General features: G+C 36.5%; 2 pseudogenes; one reads left to right on the top strand and one right to left on the bottom strand.

The window, feature by feature from the left end:
* Positions 1-5,505: 5,505 nt before the first annotated feature.
* Positions 5,506-6,749, bottom strand: LOC104434320 (annotated as a pseudogene).
* Positions 6,750-8,020: 1,271 nt separating this feature from the next.
* Positions 8,021-16,863, top strand: LOC104434319 (annotated as a pseudogene).
* Positions 16,864-18,844: the final 1,981 nt, after the last annotated feature.

Here is an 18,844-nt window from a genome sequence, read left to right as displayed (position 1 = left end):
CAATTGGAGATATGTTTAATCGTTTTACAGAAATTGTAAATGGTTTGGTATATCAAGGCCATCCAATTTCTTCCTCAATGAATGTCAACAAACTCTTGCGAGGTCTCTCAAAAGATTGGAACCATGTCAAGACCTCAATCCGGGAGACTCAAAGGATTATGCCACTCACCGTTGATGAATTGATCGGCACTCTTCAATCCTATGAAGTGGAACAAATCAACGATGAAGATCCCGAAGGTAAGAAGTCCATTGCTTTAATATCTAATGCTGTTTTTGATGAAACAGAGAAAAATGACATGGACGACGAAGAACTTGCTTTTAAGATCGAGAAATTCAAAAAGCTGAGTAGAAAAGGAAGGAAGTTTAGTGAAAGAAGACAATACAAGCAGAATGGCCAGAAAAGAACAATGAAAGAAGATGATGAGCAAGGAAATCTATGCTTGATGGCACATTCAGAATCGAGTCTCGACTGCATACGTACTCGGGGATCGAGTCGATTCGAACTGCACTCTAATCCGATGAGGAAATCAAGGTAAGTCATTTAGCAATTCCTTTCAAAGTTTCAAAATATATAAATGAGCTTTGTTCAAATCTCAAATCTTCTTAAAAGGATTTTCGAACTTAAAAGGAGAATTCTCGGCTTAGGCAAAAGATCTTTCTCAAAAAGAAAATTTTGAAATTTTGCAAAAAGATTTTCTACAAATAAAAGAAAATCGAGATTTGCTTGTTAAAGAAAATGATTCTTTGAAGAAAGAATTTTCAAATATTTCGACAAGATTTTCAAATGGTTCAAAAACATTAGAGCATATTCTTTCTAAACAAGTTCCTTACTATAATAAGTCAGGACTTGGTTTCAATAAGGAAAGAGATTCTCTAATTAATTTTCCTAAAGTCAAGGAGAGACTTAGACAAAGATCTTCAAAGGCATTTTACAAAAATCATTTTCAAAAAGTGTTTGTAAAACCTGTTGGTCGAAATGCCCTCAAATGTTCAAATTGTGGAGATTCAAAACACTTTGAGAAAGAATGTCCTAAAATCTGGAGACCTACCAAGAAAGAATGGATAAAAACAACATATTCTACTAACTCTCATGGACCCAAGAAAAAATGGGTACCAAAGAAAAGATGAGTTATTTTTGCAGGATATAAAGAAGAAAGAAGAAAGAGAGTTTGGTAAGAAATGTATATATTTTTATTCTCAATTTGGTTTGAGTACACAATTTAAAAATTCTCATTATACTTGATATTCGATATATCCTTGGGTGATTGAGATTTTATAATGATCATATTCCTTGATTTGTTTTATTGAAGAAAGAATCGCATGATTTGTTTTTATGACGAGATTTAATTTGATACGTGTAATCATTTTTGATATCATGCTTAAAGACAAATGAATTTATTTGGTTTAATTTTATAGTCTCAGATTTAATCATATTTTGCCAAATAAAAATCTGATTCTACGTGATGTTAATTATGCAAAATATTCCTAGATACTCAAGGATTTCATTCTTCCTGATTTTATTGTGTTTTGACTAAGTGAGAATTTATTTTTCAAAATATCATTATGCATAATATTCTTTCTTTGAGTACTCTGTTATGATGAATTAAGAAAGAATATTTGGAGATTATATATTCTGCTCTAACGTCATGGAAGGATCCAAATTGATGGATACCAAAAAGGAAATGAGTTTATTGCAGGAAATTCAATAAGGCCAGAATGATTGCGAATCTACGTAAATTTTGGTGCAATAAAAAATTATCTCCTGCGACAATTGTTTGTTAAGTTTATGCAGGTTGAATTCGAGACGAGCTTGATTGAAGAAAATAAATTTTTGCCTCGAATTTCAAAATGCAAGTGATCGTTGCAGATGTTGTTGCTACAAAGGAAATACTGGAAAAATATTATGTTCAACGTGCACAAACAACAATTGTTTCTATTCGAAAATATTGTCATGATGACAGGGGGAGAAATCAAATCCAAAAGAAAAGGAAAAGAATCGTGATCATCTCAAAAAGGCAACAAATTGAGGGGGAGCTTTGATCAATTATGGAAAAATCTTTTTTGATTGATCGTGATCTTGTTATGAAAAGAAGGAAGGTAAATGTGTCAGAATTGTTAAGATCTACAAAATCCGGTTAGTGCATATTTTATTACCTTTTGTCATTAACAAATCTCTTATTGATATTATTATTATGACAAAAAAGGTACGTGCATTTTATGATGCATCCGTGATTTTTATTGGATATTTGATGATATAATCGAAGTGAGCTATATTGCATATCTTCAATATTCGATAAAAGCTGATTTTTGGAAATTGTGATTCATGCAAGATATTTGTTATCATTCTCTACGTGAATCCATTATTATCGTTTTTTGATTATGACAAAAATGGGGAGAAGATATGAATATGCATATGTGCTGATTGGTTGATATTATTTATTGCATAATATTGAGCTGCGATTATTTTCTATATATTATTATGCTCAATCTATTTGTTATCTTATGATATCCTTTGATTTAAATTAATAAAAGCGTGTTTACAAATCTGCATATTCAGAAATTGTTTTGTCATCATAAAAAAGGGGGAGATTGTTAGGGAAATCTCTTATGATGTTTTGAAGATGACAAAATAAATCAAAGACTACTAACGTGTTTAATGGTTAAGTAAAAGACCATGCAGATGATAGAACATATAAATGATATTGTCAAAGTCAGAAGACTACCAGAAGACTGAACGTAACATATGTCCAGAGTATATTTTGAAGATTTCCAGACTTCTGTGTCAAAGTCTGAAGATTGCCGTGTCAAAGTCTGAAGACTGCCAGACTTTAGTGTCGAAGTCTGTTCTACATCATAAGTCTCGCCACTCGACTAATTCCAGCATCGAACGTGAATGATGAACCGTAAGACAGACTCTATCTTTGAAGCCGAACCAAGTATGACCTTAAAGCTAAATCTGTTCAGAAGCAGATATGTTCAGACCCAGATTGCAAAGTCTATCGCAACTCAGACTTAGATTGTAAAGTCTATTGCTCTCAAACTTTACATCCAGAATTCGACAGAACGTAACTCAAGCCCAATCATATAATGGCTAGTGATCTGGTTTGGATTCCACATCAAGATTGATTTGATTGATTCAATCTATTTGATTGACGATTGGATCTTTGAAGACAAGATCTTTCTATACAAAGAAGCTTTACTTATGGAAACCAAGATTTCGTTTGTATGGGCGATCGGAATCAATTTGGGATTCCACCTTTGTCACTCAACGGCTACCAAATCTTCTAGATACGTAGCTGTCCAATGGGTATATTGGAAGACGATTCTCCGGGATGCTGTCCAACGGTTAGTTTGGAAGTAGAGGAGTATTTAAGGAGATGAAGGACCAATGAGCAAGTAAGAGACGGAGCGTAGAATTTATAATTCCAAAGTCTGAGCGATCTTCACTTGTCTCTTGAGAGCTTAAACGTTTGTAATCATGAGAGAAATACCAAGAGAGTGACTTAGTGAGATAATGTGATCTACTACTAAGTGTTTGCACTCGAAGTTGTAATCTCTTGTTAATTGCATAATGGAATCCAGCCAAGAAGGCTGTTAGCGTGGGAGAGTGGACGTAGGCTTGGATTAGGCCGAACCACTATAAATCTTGTGTTCTTATTCTCTTCCCTAACTCCTTTATTTTGTTCATACTAGCACTCTCATTTATCCCTTAAAATTTCTTAATGGCTTCACCTGATAGGTTAGTTATCTCTTAAGTGACCAACGACGAAAGGCCCAACTTATCCAATCGAAATCAGAACCTGAAAATCAGAATGTCACACACATCTCTAGAGCTGCGGGATTATGTGAATGCATATTACTCGGATGATCAAGATAGTGGTAAAAGTACCACCAAATATATCTTTTATAGTTGCAAGTATAGTAGTTTTTTTTATCAACAACAGAAGCAAAATACATGACGATCACATAAGCATCCAAGGAAATCATCTAGTTTACAGAAGAGCTACATCGAAAGCAACTAATGAGCACACTATTGAGAGTAATAGTCAAAGTGCAGTGCACTTATTAAAAGAATGCAATGTTCATTCAAGAACTAGACATATCGAAAGGCCTTATCGTTTGATCAAGTGAGCATTGAAAGATAATGGTTAAAGTTACGGATAATTGATGGCTAAAAAAATCCAACTGACATGTTTACGAAGGTAATCGATAAAGAGAAAAATATTTTATGTACTACTACCATTGATATTACTCCATGTTAATGATGAGGAGTGTCGAAGAAGCATTAGTTCCAATTGCTAGCTTTTGGAGTAGATGGATGCAAAATTGCTTGGAGCATTGGGTGTATTTGTTTTCAAGTGGGAGACTATTTAGGTGGGTGAAGACATTTATTTTATTAAGGGCTTCTTTTTTTTTTTTGTCTTTTCTCTTCATTTTGCTTTTAGGTTAAAAACTACCCTTCATATATCAATTAATGACAGGTAGTAGTTGGGAACAACTTAAAAGAAAACAGAGGAAAAAAAGAAGCAAAAGAGGTTGTAATGGCCAAAAAAGAAGAAAACGTGAGTGTGTGCGGCAAAGAAAGATTGAAAATGGGTTTTTTTCTTTGATTTGTTTTGTAAATTTTCTCAATTTCTTTAAACTCTAATCTTGAGAGAAAATTTTCATTATATTCTTATTTTCTTCAAAATTTAGTGAATTCACGAGGTGTTTTTGTATGAAAACGTAACCAAATTTTGGGTGAATTTTGATAACAAATTTTTTATGGTGTGTTTTTCGATTTTCTTATTTTATTGTTACATTTTGCCTTTGTGGATTGTTTGTTTGTGTTATTTTTTTTAGAATTAGCGTGCGATTCCTATCGACTACTTTAACCTCATCGGCGTTGGAAACTTCTCCTGGATTGGAACTTAGATCGGTCGCTTTATGGAATGAGCTTTCTCTAGTCTTCCATCTCAAGCTTGCCTGAACTTTATCTTTCAAACCTTTTCTGCTATAGAAGGCTTGCTTGTCTGTCTTTTACAGAGACTGCGGACATGACCAGTACATTTTGGTCTTAGGCCATGAAGGATGATTCCCTTCATCCTTGTTTATGTGATAGGATTTTGATGATCCAACTTCGTAATTTCGCCGCAAAGATTTCTGACATTTGTAAAATGTTGAGTCATGGACAGGTCGGGTTGAGTAACAGATAGAAGGTCATTCTCCAGCTTCTGGAGCTTTGCGCCGTTTGCCATTTTGAAGAGAGAGTTCAGAGCGTCCCCAGCTTCCTTGGGTTATCTTCGCATCCTGGATGTGTTGTAGCAACTCTTTATCGACCGTTGCTACAAACACAAACACAGCTTTGCCGGATTTCACCTTTTCATTTCTTGAATTCAGACATGACGATTCATATTATTTCGTACGTTAACTTTTGACCAAATGACACATAAAGATAATGTCGCATTGGAAGATTTACAGCATAAGCAAGCCAATTTAAAGCGTGCAAAATAAACTAGAGTCTGACTACGTTCTGCTGAGTACAATCTTCACTCCATCTGCGGGCTTTGGATATGGTAGATAAGTAGTTTTCACATCTGGATTTTTCAGTTCCCACCTACAAAATTATCACATAACCTCATCCGATTGAATACAAAATAAAGCAAGAAAATTCTTTTGCCTGGATGTAATGAAAGCATTAGGCAATTACTTGTATCCTACACATAAATGATGCAGGAAAAGAGCAATTTGCATCCTGGCGAGCATGTTCGTGGCGCATATTCTTGATCCCCCGCCAAAGACTTGGAAGGCTCCCACTTTTGCCGGTTTCTATACATGTAATTGGTAAGTTATTAGGACAAACAATGCGATGAATGATTCAAAATAGTCAGTCAATGGGTGAGATAATATCAACGCACATTCCATCAATCTGGGTTAAAGCATAATGGATCTTCGAAATTTCTTGAATCTGTAGAAGCATATCGAAGCCACACAATAACTTTCCATCCTCTAGGAATGAGATAACCTGGAAGCCTTTCCTTATCATTAGAAAATGACTATCAAGAACGAACTTTGATATCAACAGAACTCCCCGTTGAATTTGTTTTTAATACCTTGATATTCGATGTCCCGATTGCCAGACTGAAACACAAAAGCCGACACATTGGCCAGTCTGAGTATGTCTTCTACCACCTTAAGAAAAATAGACGAATTAATTCAAGTTGGACAGTTTTGTGATGAGAGGGGAATCTTGAGGTGACCATGCAGGTTAAGAAAAAGGGGGACAACGAATGGACCTTGCTCGTGTACTTCATCTTTGTAACATCTTCACTTGTGATGAGCTCTCCAATCTTGTTCTTGCTAAAAGCCAGGTTTTTCTCCTGCAGAAAAATTCACATAACGAATGGAGGCAACTATAAAACCATGTTATGCATGTTCAATTGCAGATCTTTTAAGCCCCAGAATGATTTAAAAAGAGAATCCAATTAGGTAATTGATCAATTTAACCTGAGTTTATGAAGAACATTTGGGTGCAAGGCAAGATAATAAGAGGCCCAAGTGCATGCACTTGAGATGGATTCAAAGCCTCCCATGACAAGGCTCACAATGTTATCAACCACCTCATCATCGCTCAACTTGTTCCCATTCTCATCTTCGATCTGCATCAGTTTATCCATCAGATCACTCCACTCATGCTGCTTTCGCTTCCTCCTCTCAAGCTCTGCCCTAAATATCTCCACCAGCTTCTTCCTACACTGGACAACCATCATCCTTACAACATCAAACGTTTGTCATTTGAACCAAGAAAAACATGTAATAATGGAAAAAAGCAAGTAGTCCTGCGCTCGGCGGAACTGTTACGGAAAGTAATAACAAGATTCTTATTTGTTTTCTGACCATCTATTTTTCTACAATTAGATTAGCAACTAATTTGGTATTACCATCTCTTATATGAATTAGTTACCAACATTTATTTGTTTCTTTTAAATACTATTTGGTCTTATATTTAAAAAATACTTCTCTTATCTTTAACCGACTTTAATTTATCTTTATCAACGCTTTAAATATACCAACTATTTATGAAATGGCCAAAATTTAAAGTGAATTACAATTGTTTTTCTAATTAGGTAACCCAATGAAAGTTTGGTAACCTAGAACTAGTTGAAAACTCAATCGGTTGAAGTCCTCTGCCGTTTCCACACCATTGTCGTGGTGTCGAGTCCCCGTGCCATTGCACTTCGCCCTACCTCCGCTGGCTTGCGGCCTTCTCACTATGATGGCTATTCCATCATGTCTCTTTGCTCGAGCTACGTAGGTTGCGACCTCCACCAGTGGCATCGCCGGCCTTGGGCGACCCTACCCGCAATGCTACATCTAGGATCAAGACCCATTCTTCGTTACAATGTACACAAACATCATGCAATGCACCTCCACATATTCTTACTGTGTGGTATTAGAGCTGCCTTCTGCCCAATTTTCACATATGCAGCCTTATTTGTCAAATTTTATATGTCGCTCCTAATCCAACTTACACGTGAGAAGGATGTTAAATTATCTCATGTCATTTATTTACGGAATTTATATACTCTTTGTACATGCACGTATAGATATAAAAGTTTTTGACATCATAAGATTGGCATGAATGTCCAAGTTTGACCAGTTCGGCCCTGAATTGTTTCCACAATACCGAGGGCGAAGAAAGTGGGGGCAGGCAAACATGTTAAGGCTAGGACAAATGCAGACGCAACCATGACAAAACCCGCTAGAAATCAGCTGAAATCCTGACGGTCCTAGAAAACGTGGGACTAAGAAACTCAGGATCAGATTCAGACATGGTGATTCACATCCCTGGAAATGCATCGAGGAACGCCTTTCGTTTCACTGTTGCAGCTTCTTCAGAGACACGCTCTTCTAGTTTAATCAATCAGCTGGTAATCACTCGGTGCGTCACCAACTTGGAGAGTTTTCTCTCAGACTTTTGAAAACATTTAGACCGGGTCGCATCAAGAAAGAAAGGATATCCGCTTCCGCGCACAATAACATGAGTAGCATAGAGGATTCAATCCGCTTGGCTAACTCGGTAAATGAAGAGAACCCTTCACTTTCTGCTGCAGATGGTAAGAAAGCAGGAGGATGGAGAGCCATTAAGTACATCCTAGGTAATGTGGTCCTCAATTTACACGCCTCACTTCAGTTTCAGCTTCTAATAGCTACTACTCTTGACCATTCGAGTGATCATTTCTCTCTGTCTCCTGTCTTTCTCTAGGGATTTATCATTTGATGCTAAAAAGTTAGAATTTCGTGTTTTCAACTTTGAAGGAATGAATCATTCGAGAAACTAGCTTCGATGAGCTTGGTGTCTAAGACGACAATGTATCTGCGTACTGAGTACAACATGGGCGGCATTCTTTTGGTTAACGTGGTGAACATCTGGTCCGGTTCCTCAAACATCACATCCCTCGCTGGTGCTTTCATTTCTGATACGTACCTGGGCAGGTTCCAAACTCCCCTTTATGGCTACTTGGCGTGTCTCTTGGTAACCTCCCTATTCGTCATCCTCCAAAAATTTTGCAGGTGTCAGTCTCGAGTTCGATAATCAACAGAAGTTTTCATTCATAGGGCATGTTGACCATGACTCTAACTGCGGGTATACCGCGATTGCACCTGTCCAAGTGCACCGGCGAATCCAATTGCCCACAGCTTCAGAGTTGGCAGGTTGGTTTTCTTTTTGCTGGACTCGCCCTCATGGCCATTGGAGAGCTTCTTCAACTGTTGGTACGTCTCCACCGTTGCACTCCTCACAGCTTTCACCTCTGTCATCTACGTTCAGACTAATGTTAGTTGGGTTCTCGGTTCGCCATTCTGACCGCTTGCCTTGGATTGTCCATATCCATTTTCTTGCTTAGTCGTAAGACTTATATCTCCAAGAAGTCTCAAGGAAGCATTTTTGTGGATGTTGGGAATAACGGATTCCCTAAAACAGATCCGATACTCAATCGAACCCCTAAAACGAATGTGGAAGACAAGCCCAGGAAACACATGTATCACTGATCAAAGATACATTACGGAATCGAGCGTACCTTATTTTCCACAGATTAAACACCAATGTTGAAATTCGAGGAAGAATCTTAATCCTGTTTTACCGAGGAGCGTACTGTTACTGTTAGGGAGAGAAAACTCTACGAGAGGTACTGTTGTCTTACATTCTTTTTTGGGAGGGGAAAAAAAGTGTCGAACATACGTACACCAAAAGGTACGTTTCCCTTTTTGTTTCTTTCCCTCAAAGCATCTCCTCCAAAGGACGCAGCCCCTCAACTAACACTTATCCCAAAAGACACAACCCCTCAACGCATTCTTTCATATCTCAACCCTTCATTCATGGGCCATTAACCTGCGGGCCGGGCTCTTAGGCCCAACATGGGCGGACGGGCCTACTTAGTCCCATCAAGTCATAGACTAAACCTATCATCTCTCACTCGCACATGGTGGGCCGAACATGATCCTATTTACCTCTCTACAACATTCATACCGGTGAATAATTCGTGGACTGGCATACTTTGAGAACTCGTTGTTATACATTTATTAGGAATATATAGCAGCTCATAATAGACATCACACTCTGAGTAGATTTAGTATACAATACCCTAAATCGATCGATCACATTTATATCTCTCTTGATCTCCTTTTAAACAATGATATATTGTATTCACAATTATGATTATCCCAAAAATAATCATAATTAGTCGACCAGTGAATACAAAACTAGAATGTGATTCTCCAAATTCGATTTTCCTCTTTTCTTCAAACTCTCAATTTCAATTCAGCTTGCTTTTCTAGAAATGTCCCATTAGGTCGAATCAATTCATGATCATCGGCAACATCCTAAAATAGTAAATACTTAATAGAAATTTTGAGAATAAGTAAAAGTCATAGGAGCACTAAATTGAGGAACTCTTTCCTCAAGAGTCTCATACGGCATAAAAGTTGAAATCAAACTTTTACCACTTTGATTGGTCGTCTCATACATACGTAGTATGAAATAGGTATTATGATATTAACTCATTTCCCATGGAGCATATGTCTACACCATCAATACTGTACATATGATAGTTCAGACATACCTAATGTCTAACTTGAGTTCACATATCTACTCATTCACATAATTTATCAAAACTCACATCTGACATCATAAACAGATAAAGTAAAATATGTTGGTTATTTTACTTTCGGACATAGTAAATAGTATATCATCATCTTAACACTCAGTTAAGGTAACATATGTATTTTAAACTTAAGCTCTCAATTATCACCTAGATAAGAAACTTAAAAACCGTCTCATCTATATTTATCACATAATAAATAGAAGCGATTACCCGTGTGAATGGGCTAATCTTTTATCTGTCCGATATACTTTCTCAAATTTATATAATGCCATAAGCATTAAGATGCATAAATGTCAAACAAAGATTCATAGGCATTAATAATGAAAAACACAAATTCATTAAATGTGAACACTTCAGGGAAATTACAATATTCAGTACATCAGCCTCTACATAGTCCTAGAGATTTTACATGATCACAAAACACATCTCTAGGTATGAGTTATGTCATAGGATTTGCTACCATTCTATGCGTAGATATGTACTGTAAGTTCACATTTTTTCGTACAACCATATCTTTAACAAAATTATACTTGGTATCTATATGTTTGGTTTTGCCATGATATTTTGGATCTTTGGTGTACGTTATAGCTGCTTGGCTATCATAGTTAACCAATAATGGACTTGCAGCATACCCAATAATACATAAATGATCCAAAAATCTCTTAAACTAAACACATTCTTGTACTATTACTGATAATACCACGAACTCAGCTTCCATCGTGGACAATACTATACACGTTTATTTCTTACTACTTCAAGATATGGCGACATTATTTCATAAGAAAGTAAAACTAGAGGTAGATTTCCTTTCACCTAAATCCCATTCCCAATCAGCATTCGATTAGCATTCAAGTCGCAGATCATTGCCTTGATAATTCAACTTGTAATCAACAGTTCCCTTTAAATACCTCAGTATTCTTTTTAATGGCCTTCCAATGTGCTTGACTTGAATTGGATTGGTATCTACTCACCATTCTAACTGCAAAACATATGTCAGGTCTTGTACACATCATAGTGCACATTAAGCATCCCACAGCACTAGCAATAAGAACATGTTTCATTTGTTCCTTTTCTTGTTGAGTCATTGTACACAGTCTATAACTCAATCCTTCACCTTTTGCAATAGAAGTATCTATGAGCTTACAATCTTGCATACAAAACCGTTCAAAAACATTATTTATGTATGTTTTTTGCGAAAGAGATAATGACTTCTTCGAACGATCTCTTGAAATCTTAACTGTATGCAGCCTCACCCATATCTTTCATCTCAAAGTTGGAAGATAACAAACTCTTGACAGTATTAACAAACTCCATATTACTTATGGCAATTACTATATCATCAACATATAATGATATGATCACCAATTGATTTTTTAGATCTTTTGATATATACACAATGATCATCATCAATTATTATAAAATCATATGCCATTATGGCATTATGAAAACGTATATACCATTATCTCGACGACTGCTTAAGACCATATATCGATCTCAAAAGTCGACATACCTTTCCTTCTTGGCCTTCCATAATGAAACGAGCAAGTTGTTCCATATATATTTTTTCCTCTAATTCTCCATTAAAAAAATCAGTATTTATATCCATTTGATGTAACTCAAAATCCATATTTGCCATTATTGCCAGAATAATGCAAATCGAGGTAAATCTCACTACAGGAAAAAATGTTTCATCATAATCAATTCATTCCTGTTGATTATATCCCTTTGCCACAATGCGAGCTTTATGCCTTTCTATCAAGCCATCAGCTTTAAGCTTTATTTTGAGAACCCACTTGTTTCCAATGGCTTTGCGTCCTTTTGGAAGATCAACCAATTCTCAAACATGATTTGACTTTATTGACTCAATCTTATATTCCATTACATGCATCCATTTTTCCTTATTAGGGCAATTTAGAGCCTCATTAACATTTCTTGACTCATCTTCATCTTATGGAGCAACCATAAAAGTTTCCCCTTCAATATCAAAACGTCTACGGGAAATACTTTTGCGACTTGTTCGTCGTATGGGAGATTATACACTTTACACATCATTCCACATTATACTCCCACTCATATTAGATAATGATAATATCGTTTTATCATGTGGTTGTAATTGAGAGTGAGTTGAATTAAATTCATCACTTCTCATGTTACTCCCACTTGGACGAACTCCACTAAATTCATTATCCAGATCCAAGGTTTCAAATGGGGAGTAATCCCCACCTATTTTGCCCTTCTTAGGAAATTCATTCTCTAAGAATATGACATCCCGTGATTCGAATTCAACTATACTTCCACTTTCCTACTCACCTATGAACACATACCCTTTCGAGTGTTCAGAATATCTTATGAAAATACTATTCTTTCCTTTGGGACCCAATTTCCCAAACTTATTAGAGAGCTCATGAGTATAGGCAACACAACCCCATGATTTAAGAAAACTTAAGTCCAGTTTTCTACTTGTCCATAACTTATATGAAGTGGAAGTAATTGATTTGGAAGACACCCAATTAAGTATATAAGCAGTAGTAAATAACGCATCACTCCAAAAAGTGATAGATAAGTTAGCATGCGCCATCATGGACCTAACTATTTTCAGTAAGGTTCTGTTCCTTCTCTTCACAACACAATTTTGTTGAGGAGTATATGAATAGACAATTGTCTTTCTATTCCTTTTTCATCACGTAAATTTCTAAACTCATCAGATAAATATTCTCGACCTCGATTGGATCTCAATACTTTTATTTTCTTGTCTAATTGATTTTCTACCAAGTTCATAAACTTTTTGAAACAACTCAATTCTTCAGATTTATGAGAAATCAAATAGACATATCTAAATCGAGTATAATCATCTATAAATGTAGTGAAATAAATAGCTTCATGCCTTCCTCTCACATTCATTGGATCACAAATGTTAGAATGGATTAAATGCAAAGGAAATTAAGCTCTTATGCCTTTTCTAAATGGTTTTCTTGTCGTTTTCTCTACTAGACAATGCTCACATATGAGCAAATCGATTTTTTCAATTTTGTCCAACAAGCCCTCTTTAGCTAGTCTATTCATACGTTGTTGACCAATATGACCAAGTCTAGATTGCCATTTATTCACATCATTATCATATAAATTAGGAGACGTGAAAATTGAATAACAAACATTGACATTACCATAGTCGATATTTAATACAATAAAACCATTTAGAAAATAACCACAATCATAGTAATTTGTATCCAAATACAAATTCACACCACTATTATGGAAGTTTATATTAAAATCAAGCTTAACCAACACTAAGACAGATACTAAATTTCGACGAATCTCCGGAGCATACAATACATCATGTAGGAACAAAGTGCGTCCACCACGCATATTCAATTGGCAAGTGTCAATCCCTTGTACTTCTACTCTGGAGTTATTTCCTACATAGATCCACTTAGTTCCCAGTTGATACTCATCGAAATTCCACGAAGGATTCTCTATGATACTCTACATGGTCTATTGCTCTCAAATCTACAATCCACAAAAGATTAGATTTAGTTAAGAATACAGAACTTAACACATTAGCAAAGTTCTTAAGAGTACAAGGGGTGAGTACCTTCTTTGGCCTGCGACAATCGTGAGCGTAGTGACCCTTCCGGTCACAGTTGTAACACTCCACCCTTGAAATACTCTTCACTCAAGGACATTTTCCTCTCTTATGTTGGTTAGGTCTTAGTTTCTTGCAAGAAGGACTTGATCCCTTACATTTCCATCCATTGAACGAATCAATGCACTTGCACTTAGAGCTTGAAGCCCCTACTAAGTTGGAAGCAACACAGTAAATATCTGCTTCCCGTTCAAATGCCTTTAGGCGGTCCTCCGATATCTTAAGATGGCACATAGCATCCTCAAGATCTTCTACAACATGGTTAAGATCTTTTAATACTTCTTGCTTTTCACATATTGAATTTTCATATTCAATATGTTACAATTCTCGCCGTTCAATTTGTCTTCTTTGTTCAAATCAACAATTATGTTATTAGTTGCTGAAATCATCGATATGAACATATTAGACACATATGCACGAATTATTAATACCTATCATTTATGCATCTATTTTGCACAAACCCATCATATTAATAAATAATTTTAAGTAAGGTTTCAGAATCAAATTGTCACTATGTTTCCAATCATCATCCAAAGAAACCTAACTCAAAATTATCATTAATATAATCTTCTATGCAAAATAAGTTTAGTAAAGTCACTAAAACTTTCTTGAACTTCCCACAACTAATTGTAAATTAACATACTAATTTACAACAATAAATAACATTGAACTTTCAATAATTAAACATGTCAATTACACTAAGTAATATATCCACAGGAAAAATATCAACATAGAAAGATATATTTACACCTAAAACATCTCAAACTAGTCTAAGAAATAAGTATGGAAAGTCTCTTCTAATCTATTAGTAAAATGGTCTAAGAAATCTAAAGGCACATTGGCCAACAAAGGAAAAACTTTTGGAGAGCTCTCATACCACCTCCAAGGCGCATTCACTCTGCGCCATGTGACACTTATTCCAAGGGTTGAAGTTTTGGTAAACTCGATCTTATAGTATTCTTTTACAAAAGTTACTGTAAGCCTCCTATAATCTAGGACCACATTGACTTCCCATAGGCGATCTAACACTACTTGTTATTCAGGTGGAAAAGTGTTCATTAAGGCCGATACCTTCTCAAAATCCGGCATGAGATAATCATTCCAGATGATTTCTTGTATCATCTGATTGACCATGACCACGTGTGATACTAAATCACCGTCATTTCACCGATAATTAGCTAACTCTGTTATTAGCCATTTAAGTCTTGCATCTTCTTCGTCCATTCTTGGAAATGCAGGTATACGTGCATAACGCATCATAATTTTTGCAACAAATGCATAACAAAAATGGATTACTTATAATCCACAAAGAACAAATTGGAAAATACAAAATTTTCCTTTTTCCTTTTTTTTTTGGGCCAACACCGGTCAACAATGGTCAATGCCGGTCAACGGTGGTCAACACAGGTCAATAGTCAAAGGTCAAAGTCAATGGGTCAGCAGGTCGGATCAATCGGGTCGAGTCGGACAAATCAACTGGCATGTGCCACGCATGCGTCGCACGAACCTGGGGCAGAAATGGCATGTGCCACGCACGCGCCTAAGGGGGACCAAATCGACGCATGTGTTGCACGTGCTAATGACCCCCGTTCATTCCGGCTGCGCGTGGCGGCGCATCCAGCAGTGATCCGCCACTCGTTTTTCTCATATTTACGAGAGCTTTGACCCTACGTTATTAGAACGAATTTCAATTTACAAAAATCACAAAACGGGGTGAACGATGACGGGTGTCAGGATTTTTTTGTCCCCGATTGGCCGACGGCGGTGTTTCACGAAAATTTAATAAAAACCAAATCATAAACATGAAAAGGGATCGGGAAACATGAACAATGGCTCTGATACCAATGTTGGGAATAACGAATTCCCTAAAATAAATCCAATACTCAATCGAACCCCTAAAACGAACGCGAAAAACAAGCCCAAGAAACACATATATCACTGATCAAAGATACACTACGGAATCGAGCATACCTTTTTTTCCACAAATTAAACACCAATGTTGAAGTTCGAGGAAGAATGCTAATCATGTTCTACCGAGGAGCGTACTGTTACTGTTAGGGGGAGAAAACTCTATCTCGAGTGATACTATTGTCTTACGTTCTTTTTTGGGAGGGGGAGAAAAAATGTCTAACGTACGTACACCAAAAGGTATGTTCCCATTTTTGTTTCTTTCCCTCAAAGCGTCACCTTCAAAGGACGCAACCCCTCAATGTAATACTTATCCCAAAAGACGCAACCCCTCAACGCATCATTTCATATCTCAACCCTTCATTTATGGGCCATTAACCTGCGGGTCGGGTTCTTAGGCCCAACATGGGTGGACGGGCCTACTTAGGCCCATCAAGTCATAGACTAAACCCATCAGTGGATATGGCTAAGGTGCTCATGGCCGCATGTCCGAAGCGTCGCCAAACTCTTGGACCCAATTGGGAGCAACCATCCTATGATCCTTCATCAGATGAATCAGACTTGGGGGTGGTCTGGCTAACTCGTACGTACAGATTCCGGTTTCTAAATAAAGCAGCTCTTATCAATGAATCGGATGGCCAAGGAATGTCGAAGAAGGGCTGGAGGCTGTGCAGTGTCCAACAGGCAGAGCAATTCAAATGCTGGATAGGAATCTTGCCAGTTTGGATATCGGGAATAGCCTGTTTCATTGCCATGGACCAGCAGACTACATTCGGGATTCTTCAGGCTATTCAGATGAACAAATCGATCGGACCCCACTTCGGGATCCCGCCAGATTGGATGACCCTCTTCTCGATGATCGCGCTCTCGATATGGATCTTCATCTATTAGCGCATTTACATCCCCCAGGTGCGGAGAATCATTAAGAAAGACAAAAGGTTGACAATGCAGCGGAGGATCAGCACAGGGATAATCATATCGATTCTCTACGTGCTGGTGGCTGGATTTGTGGAGAGGAAGCGTCGAGAGTCGGCCTTAAGCCGGGGTTCGTACGAATCTCCTATTACTGTCGCGTTACTCTTGCAGCAATTCGTCTTATTGGGAATGGACGAAGCATTTGCAGCAGTGGCAGTTTTCGAGTTGATAAAAACATTCAAATGCTCAACCTGACTCGACGCCATTGGCTAGTAAAATTTACTCATAATTTTAACGAAACTCGAACTCAAGCATTGAGGCTAACAAATCTTAATACAACAAGGCCCGTCGTCCTAAAAGTGAGATAACCTTGCTAAGACACAATTAAATCGATTGATACGATGCTACTAACTTCAAATTATTATGAATTGACACATAAGCGGCCCGAAAAAGTGATTTCTCATCATTTCTATTTTTTAAAATAAATCCAAAATGAATGGTTTTGTTCTTGGGACTCTGGAACCTGGGATACTGCTTTACCTAATTTTCTACTAATGTTAAAATAATATATACACACACCAAGTATTTTCCTTTCAGTAATAGATGAGTCACTTTCAAAGGGTTTGATTTGCTTTTTCTAAAAATAAAAACTAAAAAAGAAAAAACTTTGTCTGGTCTAAAAAGCCAGAACACGTGCGCCGGATTTTGCTACCGTACAGACGAAGCTTTTTTTTTTTTTTTTGGGGGTCGAAATACAGACGAAGCTCACAAGTCACAATAATGCCGGATGGTAAGAGCGAAATTTTTATTTTCTTTTTTACCCTTTTATTTCACCTTGAATTGGGACATTACTTAAGTTGCAATTTTTCCTTGGGAGGGTCGGAAACCAAGGTCCTGCATGGTAATTTATCTTTCTGTTTTTTTTTTTCTTTTATTCTTTTATTCCTCAAGATAAAAAAAAAAAAAAGAAAAAAAATCCATTTGATAATGTTTAAAAAAATTATATTCTCCAAAATAGAAAAGTAGTTTGGAATAGATTTGAAACAAAAATAAAAAGTAAAAAAAAAGTAATTTTTTTTTATTTCTAGGGACAATTTTTAGAAATAGTCATTTTCTTTTTCTTCTTCTTCCTCGCGGTTTGTCCCCCCCCCACTGCATGCTACCTGCTTGCCTCCACCAGCCGCCGCTGCTACCCCCTCCCACTGGCTGCCGTCAATCGCTAGCAGTGACACTAGAGGAGGACTAAGAATAAGAAGAAAAGGAAAAAAAGAAAATCTAAAAAAATTATTAAAAAACTAAAAGAAATTCTACGTTACAAAAATATTATGGATCATATTAAATGCATTCATATTCTTTTTATATTTTGATAATAGAAATTTTATATAGTTACTAAATGCGTTCTTTTACTCAAAAATAATTTCAAATAATAAAAATAAAAAAGACTATTTATGAAAAGAAATTGTTCCCAAAAAACAGAAATATTACCAAACATACTCCAAATCAACTAATTGAAGAGAGCAATTGAGTCCGAATCGGGTGCTCCTCTTTCACAAAGAAATAAAAAGTTCATTATAACATTCATGATCGTACATTGTAAACATAATAGTTGCTCTTGATGTGATGCTTGTGAGAGCATCATGGAGTCTCGTGGTTCAAACCTTAGTGGGTGCAAAACACAAATAAACACAAATTTGTGTCTTCAAAAGGGAAAAGTGATTAGGCACCTAATCAATCCTTCTCATTGAATCAGTGGATATAGGTCCCTTAAATCAAGAATTGGACCAATTCCTCAAAATCAACTAAAACTACATTGATTAGGCTGGTTTATACAATTCTTGGGTCTAATGGGGCTTGATTGCACCTCTTATTGCGACACCCACCAAAATTGATTGAAAGATGGAGTACATCTCCTTGGTTAATACTTTATGCTCTTTATAGGGGCAAAATTGAGTTAAGCTACTCACGAAAAGCTCAGGTTCGATCACCAAATACTTAAAATCAACTAGTTTGATTTCAAGTCGAGTTCAAATTACTCAAGTTTTTTGTTGAGTTGAGTTTAGCTCCACAAGCCATGAGTCTAATTGACATTCGACATTCTGTAACATATATACATAGCGAGAAAGTCTATATTGAACATGTAAATCTCAAATCAATGATCACTAACCTCGTGAGCATCAGAATTTGACCGCGAGTTATTTTATAATGATAGCAAAATCAATTTGTAATGATTCAAAGC

This window comes from Eucalyptus grandis, chromosome 2, assembly GCF_016545825.1.
Source record: "Eucalyptus grandis isolate ANBG69807.140 chromosome 2, ASM1654582v1, whole genome shotgun sequence".
Classification (NCBI taxonomy): domain Eukaryota; kingdom Viridiplantae; phylum Streptophyta; class Magnoliopsida; order Myrtales; family Myrtaceae; genus Eucalyptus; species Eucalyptus grandis.
The sequence above is the reverse complement of the archived record's forward strand: the minus strand, read 5'-3'. Positions and strand labels throughout refer to the sequence as shown.